At 48.0% G+C, this 12,602-nt stretch overlaps 1 protein-coding gene across 1 annotated transcript in view; it reads left to right on the top strand.

The window, feature by feature from the left end:
* Positions 1-2,293: 2,293 nt before the first annotated feature.
* The window catches only part of LOC144671671 (glutamate receptor ionotropic, kainate 4-like), a 123,953-nt gene continuing 113,644 nt past the window's right edge, over positions 2,294-12,602 (top strand). Inside the window, exon 1 of the mRNA XM_078533687.1 lies at positions 2,294-2,374. The gene's annotated coding sequence lies outside the window, so the exon portion shown is untranslated. The remainder of the gene's footprint in view (positions 2,375-12,602) is intronic.

Here is a 12,602-nt window from a genome sequence, read left to right as displayed (position 1 = left end):
TGAGTGGGCAGATAAGCTAGAGACCTGACTCCAAGCACATCAATGAGGCTGTGCCTGAACTGTCTCAGCTGCAGAGGAATGGTCACTTTATACAAGGTGTCCCTAATGCGTGGCTGCTTCCCTCCCCAGCTCGCCTCAACTGCAGTGCAACCCTTGCCCCAGCATCACACTGTCAGCCAGATGCGAAAAAGTGACCTGCCTGTGCCCTCTTGAAGAGTCATACAAACTCGAAACATCAACTCTGTTTCTCTCTCCACAGATGCTATCAGGCCTGCTGAGTTTTTCCATCATTTTCTGTTTTTGTGTCAATACTGGTGGTCTCTGATGCATGTCTCAATGTTGGTGCCTCTGAACATGTCTTTGTGTGGGAACTCTAAGTTTCATTGTTCCTCTCAGATCCCAATTAAGAAATGTACAAAACTTATTTTTTTATTCATTCATGGGATGTGGGCATCACTGGCTGGGCCAGCATTTATTGTCCATCCCTAATTGCCCTTGAGAAGGTGGTGGTGAACTGCCTTCTTGCAGTGCCGGGGCAAGGGCTGCCCTGCAGTTGAGGTGAGTTGTTGGAGGGGGCAAGGGCTGCCCTGCAGTTGAGGTGAGTTGTTGGAGGGGGCAAGGGTTGCACTGCAGTTGAGGTGAGTTGTTGGAGGGGGCAAGGGCTGCCCTGCAGTTGAGGTGAGTTGTTGGATTGGGCAAGGGCTGCCCTGCAGTTGAGGTGAGTTGTTGGAGGGGGCAAGGGTTGCACTGCAGTTGAGGTGAGTTGGGGAGGGGGCAAGGGTTGCACTGCAGTTGAGGCGAGTTGGGGAGGGAAGCAGCCACGCATTAGGGACACCTTATATAAAGTGACCATTCCTCTGCAGCTGAGATAGTTCAGGCACAGCCTCATTGATGTACTTGGAGTTGGGTCTCTAGCTTCTCTACCCACTCAAGCAATGGAGAGGCATGAAAGTGCCACCAAGTGCTCCAGAGCTTTACAGCCCTCAGGCACAGACTGCAAACTAATGAGTGTTTTAGTCCATGTGGTGTAGGTACACCCACAGTGCTGTTAGGGAGGGAGTTCCAGGATTTTGACCCAGCGACAGTGAAGGAACGGCGATATATTTCCAAGTCAGGATGGCGAGTGACTTGGAGGGGAATTTCCAGGTGGTGGTGTTCCCATGTGTCTGCTGCCCTTGTCCTTCTAGATGGTAGAGGTCACAAGTTTAGAAGGTGCTGTCTAAGGAGCCTTTGTGAGTTCCTAAAGCATTTAGAAAGGGAATGAGAAGATGCAAAATGACTAACCAATAGATAGAGGCATGCTTGATGTGGAGAAAGGAGGATGGTGACTTATACAGCTCCATAAAGGCACAAAACATTCCTTTCCCTCACCTTTATGTGTGTTTCTTCTATGATACCTGAATTCCTCTGTCTGCCAATTTACACATCTGTATTTTCCAACATCTTTGACCAAAGGCCTGCCAGGTATGGGGTCAGGGAACAGAGCCATAGAGTCATTACAGCACAGAAGGAGGTCATTTGACCCATTGAGTCCATGCTAGTTCTCTGTAGATCAAGCCATTCAATCCCATTTCCCCTGCTCAGTCCCTGTAGATTTATTTTGTTCAAGTGCCCATCAAAATTCCTTTTGAAATCATTCACCATCTCTGCCTTCATTAACGTCATAGGCAGTGAATTCCAGGAAGTCAACACTTGCTGCATAAAAAAGCTCTTCCTCGCAACCCCATTGCATCACTGACGCAAAACCTTAAATCTGTGTCCCCTCATCCTTACATCATTAGCCAAGGAAAACAACTTTTCTTTGTCTACCTTATCTAAACCTGTCATAATCTTGTAAACCTCCACCAAATCTCCATTCAACCTCCTTTGCTCCAAGGAGAACAACCCCAGCTTCTCCAACCTAACCTTGTAGTTAAAATCCCTCACCCCTGGAACCATTCTAATGAATCTCCTCTGCACCTGCTCCAGGACCCTCACACCCTCCCTAAAGTGTGGTGACCAGAACTGGGCGCAATACTCTAGTTGTAGCCTAACCAGAGCTTTCTACAGATTCAGTCTAACAATAGGGTTTTTATTTTACTGAAACATTGCAGATAACACTTCTTTCCACAAATCTCAGAAAGAGACTCCATTAGATAAAGCTGTGCATGTTGATTTATTCTGAAAAAATATCTCACTCCCTAATTTTTCTGCAGGCCTTTTGAATTTGGAGAAGCTATTACGTCAATTTCTCATTTCGAAGGACACTTTGTCAGTCCGAATGTTGGATCAAAGTCAGAACTCAACGCCACTCTTGAAGGAAATTCGAGATGACAAAATTGCAACAATTATTATTGATGCCAGTACTTCAGTGTCAGAATCGATCCTTCACAAGGTATGTTTATTCTTAAAGTTACTGAACTCCACTCAACAAGAGCCTTAACAATTAATGAAAGGCCAAGATAAATAGCTTAATTGCTAATAATAGCTTGCTCCAAAAGAGTAGTTTGGTTACTGACTCATTTCTATAACACAAGACTGCTTCTTACACTTGTATTAACAAGTATGTGCGGAGAGGCAGCAACAATATATTTGCAGCCCTATCATACTTTTCACAAGTTAAAATAAATCCCATAATTTTATGGAGCCTGATCTTCCCCCCACCACCCCCCACCCCCCATGGCTTCTAAGTAATCCTTTCAGCTCAACAAAGGTGACAAGCCAACAAGCTGGTGCATTCCAATTCCTAGACAGTGCCTGTCGCTACCTCAGTAAAAAAAAGTGTTTGATCATTACCCTTTCAGTCTAGATTGCTTTCAATGTTTCTCTCAAAATTGAAAAGACTTTTCTCAACTTATTAAATCTGTTGAAGATGAACGATACTAAATGTAATATGTCCAAATTTAATGGTAATTCAATGAATAAATTTCTTGTTGCATGCCTAGTCTATATTCAGAAATTATCTCATGCTCTCCACCAAAGATCACTGTCTTGTGAACCTTGCTCCCTATGAAATGCTGAATAATTTTCTATACACAATATCTGGTCAAATAGCATTGTCTAGGATTCAAACTCATTAATATATTTATCTTTCTGGATATGAAAAGAACCTTCTTGTGAGCACCTAGGCCACAAAATTGGGTGAGTAGGAGCACTGGGGCTGGCACTATGGAGCCCTGATGTGACAAAATGGTGCATGCAGTGCTTTGACGTGACGATGGTGGGAAGGATGCTAGCACAGATGTATTCTACATATTTCAAAAGCGTCAGGAAATGTCTAATAGTGACATCAATCAGCCATTCCAGCTGATTAGTCACAGGTTTTTGGAACTTCGACTGCACAAGTTTGAGTGTACTTATATGCTAATCGCTCTCAGCATTTAGCTGTACAAGGGATCCCCCACTAACACTACTTGAAGGGACAGCAGGCACCTTGCAGATCACCATTTCTGTAAGCTTCAATTCGACCGGATCATTGCATGTGGGGCACGGGCTACCTGTTGAACATCTCCCTGTACATTGTCCATCACTGCATCAGTGATATGATGATGGTCTTATATGTAAAGAAAGGCAATTACTTCGTGTCCTTTCTAAGCATGAAGAAGCAGGATGAGGGGACACCTAGATTTTCTGGGATAGCAAGATTCCCAATGATCCAGGGAGTTGTCGATTGCACACAAGTGGCTCTGAGGCCCCTTGGTGTCAATGGATATACTGCAATGGCTACCATTCCATCAATGTGCAGTTGGTGTGCAACCACATTAAAACCATCATATTGGTGAGTGCCCATTATCCAAGATGCCTTCATCCTGAAGCACTCTGCCATTCTCGCCATCTCCAACATGAACCAGGAGGTGCATAGCTGGTACCACATTCCCTCTCTTCTATCATGCAAAGGCAACAGGCAGAAAATGAAAGCCATGCAGCCCAAAGGAACATCTTGGAGCAGAGAGCATAAGTTTGCTAAAGCAATGTGTCCACTGCCTAGACTGCTCGAGAGCCCTTAGCACACGCTGGAACCTATCTCCGAGATTGTGATAATTTGCTGCGTCCTCCACAATATCAACGCCATGAGAACATAAGAAATAGTAACAGGAGTAGACCATTCAGCCCCTCGAGCCTGCTCCGCCATTCAATAAGAACATGGTTGATCTTTTTGTGTCTCGATTTCCACGTTCCCATCTAACCCCGATAACCTTTGCCTAACAAGAATCTATCTACCTCTGCCTTAAAAATATTCAATGACCCCGGCTCCATCACCTTCTGAGGCAGAGAGTTCCAAAGTCGCACAACCCTCTGAGAGAAACTTTCTCATCCCTGCCCTAAAAGGACGACCCTTAATTTTAAAACAATGCCCCCTAGTTCTGGACTCACCCACGAGAGGAAACATCCTTTCGACGTCCACCTTGTCAAGGCCACTCAGGATCTTGTTTACTTGCTGCCAGGCACCTGAAGGCCACTCAGAGAGGAGGAGGAGAATGCAGAAAGGATTGTTGTTTACTTGTTCAAGGGATGTGGGCATCGCTGGCTAGGCCATCCCTAGTTGCCCTTGAGAAGGTGGTGGTAAGCTGCCTTCTTGAACCGCTGCAGTCCCTGTGGTGTAGGTACACCCACAGTGCTGTTAGGGAGAGAGTTCCAGGATTTTGACCCAGTGGCAGTGAAGGAACGGTGATATATTTCCAAGTCAGGATGGTGAGTGACTTGGAGGGGAACTTCCAGGTGGTGGTGTTCCCATCTAGCTGCTGCCCTTGTCCTTCTAGGTGGTAGAGATTGCGGGTTTGCAAGGTGCTGTTGAAGGCACCTTCGTAATTAGCTGCAGTGCATCTTGTAGATGGTACACACTGCTGCTACCGAGCGTCGGTGATGGAAGGAATGAATGTTTGTGGGTGGGGTACCAATCAAGCGGGGCTGCTTTGTCCTGGATGGTGTCGAGCTTCTTGAGTGGTGTTGGAGCTGCACTCATCCAGGCAAGTAGGGAGTATTCCATCACACTCCTGACTTGTGCCTTGTAGATGGTGGACAGGCTTTGGGGAGTCAGGAGGTGAGTTTCTCACCGCAGGATTCCTAGCCTCTGACCTGCTCTTGTAGCTACAGTCTTTATGTGCAGAATTTTACACCTGGTGTGTGGGCATCACGCCCAGCAATGAAATAAAGCGCGTTGGCGTTGGACGATAGTTAGGTCGGCCGGCAACGCGCCCGCTGACAATAAAAAGGCCTATTAAGGCTGTTAAGTTAACAGTTGTCCTGAATTTTTCACTGCCCATTCAACCTAACCTTTGCATTTTTTTAGGAAACCTCCTCCACTGGCGGGATGATGTTTCCTAAAGCAAATAAAAATTAAATAAAAATTTAACACTTGAATTAAAAACATGCCCCTGCTCATGTGACTCTGTCACATGATGGGACATATTGTATGACATTTTTATTTTGCACATTAGTTTTTCATCAGATCGAAGCGCTCTTTAGCGTGTGTGCGCAAAGTCCGCACTAAGCACGCTCGCCCCGCCCACCCAAGCAGTGCTGAGCGCTGCCACTCGCGTTCCACGTAAAGTCGCGGTGCAGTGCCGATCGGCTTCCCGACCACCCCGACCCACATATGTCTGGTCCTGTTCAGTTTCTGGTCAACGATAACCCCCCCAAGAAGTTGATAGTGGGGAATTCAGTGTTATTAATGCCATTGAATGTCAAGGGGCAATGGTTAGATTCTCTCTTGTTGGAGATGGTCATTGTGTGGCACAAATGTTACTTGCCACTCATCAGCCCAAGCCTGGATATTGTCCAGGTCTTGCTGCATTTGGACATGGACTGCTTCAGTGCAATCATCAGCAAACATCCCGACTTCTGACCGATTGGTCATTGGTGAAGCAGCTGAAGATGGTTGGGTCTAGGATACTACCCTGAGGAACTGCTGCAGTGATGTCCTGGGACTGAAACAATTGACCTCTAATAACCACAACCATCTTCCTTTGTGCTAGGTGGAGTGTTTTCCCCCTGATTCAGGGTACAGGGTACATCATGAACTCTCAATAACTTTTTCCACAAACCTTTATTCACCCATCTGCATTACTTTTGTGCCTGTCTTGCAATTAAAAAAAAAAAATTTATTCAAAGGATGTGGATATAACTGGTTAGGCCAGCATTTATTGCCCATCCCTAATTGTCCTTGTTCAGAGAGCATTTAAGAGTCTGGAGTCACATGTAGGCCATTAGTGAACCAGATGGGTTTTTTGCACCAATGATGCATCAGACTTAATTCCAGAATTTTATTGGATTCAAATTCCACCATCTGTGGGACCACCATGGCAGGATTTGAACCCGGGTCCCCAGAGCATTACTCTGGGTCTCTGGATTACTAGTCCAGCAACAATACCACTATGCCATCACCTCCCCTATGCCACTACCTGCTACCTCAGCGGCTTCAGCATGACTGGTGGAAGGCTGCTCAGTTTCACCAGAAGAGGCCGCAAATGGCTTTGCAGGTCACCCTTGAGCAGCTCTGAGCCTAGAAAGCTTGGCTTCGGGCTACACTACTTTGGCAGCAGCAGTCTCAGCAGACTGACTGAGAAGCAACTGGCGGAGTGGCAGTGTTGGGAGCATGAATGCTGTTATCCTGACAGAGGACAATGGAGGCATAACCACACCCCTGGGGCAGTATCTCACAATCCTTGTAACCTGCTGGAGTACAGATTGCTACCTTCTGTGAGACCCTGCAAACCGCTTTGAGCACTGATATCCACAGCCATGGTGCCAGCAGTCTGAGCCTGCATGGCAGCAAGCATGAACCTCATGACCTTCGTCTGAGCCTCCCATCCAGCAATGAGACATTGGATGACTTTTGCTTGTGCTTCAATGGAAGCTGAGACAGCGACCACCAGACCATGCATCACAACTGGATCCACTAGTGCTGCCATGGAGTTGGTCACCACTTCCACACTGGAAAGTCCGATATCATTATTGTTGCTCTTAGATAAAGTTGTTCATGATCTGGACTTACAGATCATGCTGGCAGCAAGGCTGTTGGTAAACTCTACCCTTTATTGGATATTATACTAACTATGTACAATACAGACTTAGCACAAGGCTCTACATAAAACTATCTCTCACCATGCTCTTTTGTTGTGTGATCTTATGTTACTGATGATGTAGACTATTTTTTTACGCATGTGATATTAGACTTTTATATTACATCTTCCCTAAGTCTGATACCCATAAATACATTATTTACATTCTTCAACATCTCCCCACGAAATCTCAACCTTCATCTCTGGTCCACAGAGATAAGCGTTGTGGTGGTTTCACTAATCTCCCCTACTTTACTCTCAGCTCTCTCTGAGGTTGCATAGGATTTAAGTTCTCTATGCTCTCTCAAACTCTGTAGAGTAGTATGTGAATCATCAGAGACTATTTATCCTGACTATTTGTCCTCTGTTCAGGTTGTCTTCCTGATCATATGGGTCATTAGTCCATTTCATTGATGGTTTTCTGGTAGATATGAGTGTGGTTCTACAAGCATATGTACATAAAAACTTACGAACGTACGAACAAGGAGCTGGAGTAGGCCACGCGGCCCCTTGAGTCTACTCCGCCATTCAATAAGATCATGGCTGATCTGATTGTAACCTCAACCCCTCATTCCTGCCTACCCCCATAACCTTTCACCCTCTTGCTTATCAAGAATCTATCTCCCCCTGCTTTAAAAATATTCAAAGACTCTGCTTCCACTGCCTTTTGAGGAAGAGAGTTCCAAAGACTCACAACCCTCTGAGAGAAAAAAATTCTCCTCATCTCTGTCTTAAGTGGCCAACCCCTTATATTTAAACAGTGACCCCCATCTGCAGTATTTTGCTTTTACCCCCAGTTCTAGATTCTCCCACAAGAGGAAACATCCTCTCCACATCCACCCTGACAACTCCACTCAGGATCTTACATGTTTTGATCAAGTCGCCTCTTGTTCTTCCAAACGCCAGCAGATACAAGCCTAACCTGTCCAACCTTTCCTCAATAGACAACCTGCCCCTTCCAGTATTAGGTTCTATTTCTTCTCATTATTCCATTTTCAGCACCTACAAGACAAGATCTCAGACTTTGTCTTTCCAGTACTTGGTCTTCACAATTCTGGTTTCTAATCCAGACAAATCCATGGACCAGAATTATATGTGAAGAAAACAGGTTTGTGCCCGACCTGAACTCGCCTGAGAGCATGCAGGATAACGTCAGGCAAGCATCCCAACATCATCGCACATGTGAGCCTTATTACAGCTAGTGGGCGTGCACGGGAGTCAGAAGCACACCTGCTGACACTTAAAAGACCAATTAAGGCCATTAATTTACCAATCGATAGGAATTTTACATTGCCCGTGCAATTTTGTGGTCATAGCACAGGCAACAGAGGAAAGCAGCCAACACATTTTCCACGAGTTCTCATCCAGGGGTGGGATAGAAGGCCCCTGGAGCAAAGGCTCTGTCTCTTTAGGTTAGAGTTTTTTGCTGTGAAATTTATGCGATTTGAGAGATTTCTCTGTCATTTCTGGAGCATTCCATGCGTGGATAGCTTTCTTTTGGGATACTTTTTCTTGCCATCTTTGTCTGAAGCTTTCAGCAGAGTGCACCCTTAGGTGCACGAGACAGTGCCTTGTGCATTTCTGACCACGGGGATTGTATACATTGCTGCTGGGATCTCCTCTGAGGAGGAAGGGAGGGCCAGGAGGGAAAGGAGCCCAGGTTAACTCAGGCAGCATCCCAGGAAGTGACCTGTGGGAGGAGAGGCACAGGGGGTGCAGGGCCAGCAGGGGGTGCAGGGCAGTCCACAGGGGATGCCACTACCCTGCAGCCAGAGTGTACAGACACCACGCCAGGTACCTCAACATGCCTGAGGTCCAGTGCTGAAGGAGGCTCTGCCTCGCTAGGAACACTGTCACCACCATATGCCAGATGATTGAGCCGGCAATCGCCTCCAATCATCTGGGTGGCCACCCTATGCCAGTGGCTCTGAAGGTTACAGTGGCTCTCAGTTTCTATGCCATCGGTTCTTTCCAGGGGTCAGTGAAGGATCTGTGTGGTGAGTCCCAATCTGCTGCCCACTGTTGCATCAAGCTCGTTACTGATGCTCTCTTCAGACCAGTGATAACATTCACCCATGACCGGACGGACCAAGCCAGCCAGGCTGAGAGAGCCAGAGGCTTCCCCCTCATCCAGGGTGCCATCGACTGCACTCATGTGGCCTTCAAAGTCCTGCAGGTGGGCCAGGAGCCTTTATGAACTAGAAGGAGTTCCACTCAATGAATGTTCAGATCATCTGCGACCACAAGATACAGATCTTGCAAGTCTGTGCCCGTTACCCTGGCAGCTCACATGATGCTTACATCCTGCGGCACTCCCAGGTGCCAAGGATATTCATGGTTCCAGCTCGCCTGGGTGGTTGGCTCCTGGGTGACAAAGGCTTTCCCTTGAAAAGGTGGCTCATGACCCCACTCTGGCCCCCAAGGACAGAGACGGAGGAGGGGTACCACAGGAGTCACCTCCACAAGAGCAGTGGTAGAGAGGACCATTGGGCTGCTGAAGATGTGGTTCAGATACCTGTACCAATTAGGGGAAGGACTGCAGTATCCTCCAGAGCACGTGTCACTTATAGTCATTGTCTGCTGAAACAATCTAGCTCTGGCAAGAGGGGTTCCACTGGAGGCTGAGGATTGTGAGGCAGCTCCAGATGCCAGGGAAGATGAATCTGCTATTGGGTCTGATGAGGAGCCCAGGAAGGACAGGGTGAGGACGTGAAAGCAGACATCAGGAACCTTCAGGGAGGCAGGGACACCAGGGAGGCACTGATAATGCGCACTTTCAGCTAGGCTGCCATGGCATCGATTCCAGCTCATGCCAAGAGCGCTGCCTCTGTGCAAGACATTTATGATACGCAAATCCAAGAGCCCAAAATCTAAACGCAATTCATCCACCCCTGCACCTATAAGAGCCATCTCGCCTACTGTTACCCATTACAACAAGATTAATGTTTATGTAATATTCAAAGAAACAAGAAACAAGCATAACATCTCCTGGTGTGAATGATGACACCATCAAGAGAGTTTTAAAATATGAATGGAAATAATGTCACCTGTTACAAGCTCCTGTTGTGCTCAAGGTGCCTTAAACTTATGTTTACGGGTGCTGCATCTTGCTGCCCATCCCCCAAACTGCCTCCTCACAGGCAGCAGCATTGGAGGCAGATTGCTGACTCTGCTGTTGTGTTGGCCCTGATGACTTTGGTGGTCATCCTCTGGCTGGCGGAGCCTGACTAGGCTCCAGCTGGGTGGGTGCCCTCAGCGCCATGGCTGGGCCTTCTCAGTCATCGCGCCCTCATCAGATGCGATGGTCACTGGCAGAGGGGCGGATGAACTGCTGTCTTCCTCTGGAGAGCCCTGAGAGAAGCCCTCAGAGACGACATTCAGCTCGTCCGCCAGCATGAGGTTCGTTTGAACCTCCCTGCTCACCATTGATGGACGGGCACCGAGCAGGGAGACTAGTTGCATCATCCATCTCTCACACTGGCAGTGACCTCCTGAGGTCCTGTGTGCAAGCTTACAGGTCAGAGTACAAGCCCAGGAACCCCTGACTCCATTCCTGAAGCTGCCTCTCCATGAGAGTCACCACTCTTTCAAAGGACAAGGCTGTGCACTCGGTGCTCAGGGTCACCTCAGTGCTCAAGCTCCGCACGGAATCCCCTGTGACAGGGACCATGGCATGCAAACCCTCAGGGATCTCTGCCAGATCTTCCCACGCATCCTGCTGGACATCCAGCATCTGCCACCTGATGGGCAACTCCAGAGGCTCATCATCTGAGGCTCAGCATGTTCTGGGTCTCCAGCAGTCCTCTGGCTGCCAGCGGCCAGGACACTCTCTGCCTCCTCCAGCTCTGCATGCGAGTGTGCACGCCCTCCCCACTGTGCACCACCATGACAGCCGACAAACTTAAGCCCACCAATGTGCCAGTCTCTGCGCTGGTGCCTGGTTCAGAGAGAGGGCGTGATTTGGGTGAAGGTGTGAATGTGTCCCCCTCTGGGGTTAATGGGGAGTCCTTGGGGTCCTGGGAGCCTCCTATGGATAAAACATCTGCAGGAGGAAGGGAACATGTCAATACATTCAATCATCACATAGTCAGTATGCATGCTGGGCAGGCTGATGAGACAACGGAGAACTGCAGCATGGTGCCATCTTGATTGGGGGAATCACTGGGCACTGGTGCTTTGATATCTCCATTTCAGCTGAGAAGACCCTATGATTTTTGCTCTTCGTACAATGCTCGCATCTGTGCACTGCACTCCTACCTCCCTCGGATACCCCTGCCTAACCACATCCAGTGGAATGAGCTCTACAGTGGCATTCTAGCTCTAGGGCGTCTATCTTGTGGTGGCTGAGTACCAGGAGATTGGGCTCACTGCCTGTTCTTCAGCGCTCCATCACATTATAGCATCTCTTCTCCTGAAAAGAAAGAACAGATTCCATCATTAGTGCTCCTTCCCCCTGCAGCACCATTCCAGCCTGGACCACCTCCCCTGAGAACCAGGTTGCAGGGCACAGCAGAGTGGTACACCTCACCCTTCAAGGCACTTAGGCAAAGCAGACAACTTTCCAGCCTTGACTGGCACAGGCTTCAGTGCAAGTCAGCACACACACTCTTACTCCCCTGAAAGTGAGGGACAGCCACCCGAATATACATCTCCACACATTTCCATGCCATCTCTCTACTCACCCTTGCCAAATGCAGAAGATCGTTGAAGCTTTTGCGCCACTGTATCCACGTTTGGTGCACCATGTCGTACCTACTGACCTGGTTGGCCGCCTCTGGCCATGCCTTCTTTATGGCAAGCAGCAACCTCCTCTTCCCATCCCTAGGCATGAGGATGTCACGCCTGGCACTGACCTCCTCTACGAGGATTCCCAGGCACTTGTCTGTGAAACGGAGGGCAGAGTGCCCACCGGACTTGCCCTCCTGCCTTCCGTGCCTGCTGGGTGCTGAGGCCATTAGCGCTGCAGATATTTCTTCTTTGATCCTGTGAAGAATGCTTCCACAGCCTTCCCCACAACCCCTGGCAGCCTTCAGGATGCTGCCTGCAGAATTTTTAATGCCCCCACCAGGTCCCCATTGGACCTGGCGCCCGACTCATTCCCATCCCTGCCCGCTTAATTGGCCACCCAGCGTGAAATCGTATGGACAACGCAAACTTGCCCGGAAGCAGATTCTACATCCGCTCCTGGGCCCACTGACTTCGCATGCCCGACAAGCGCAAAATACAGGCCATAGTCTTCTGTAAATTTCTTGAACCATTCATTTGCAAACTGTGGACCATTGTCTGAAATGACAAGATCTGGAATGCCATTTGTGGCAAAAATTTATTTTAGTGAATTAATGACTGCTTCTGAGGTTGTTCCATGAAGATGTTTAACCTCAGTCCATCCGGAGTAATAGTCAACAACTATGAGAAATGTCTTCCCCTTGAGCTGAAAAAGGTCCATTCTGAGACATTCCCACAGTCTGGATGGGAATGAGGATACCATCCACGGTTCTTTTGGCTCTTAGCAGTGGATTGCAAGAGTGATACAGCTCGACATCATTTCACAGAATCACAGAA

This window comes from Cetorhinus maximus, chromosome 2 (genome assembly GCF_964194155.1).
Source record: "Cetorhinus maximus chromosome 2, sCetMax3.hap1.1, whole genome shotgun sequence".
Lineage (NCBI taxonomy): Eukaryota > Metazoa > Chordata > Chondrichthyes > Lamniformes > Cetorhinidae > Cetorhinus > Cetorhinus maximus.
Note: the sequence above shows the minus strand (reverse complement) of the source record. Positions and strands in the feature narration are given on the sequence as shown.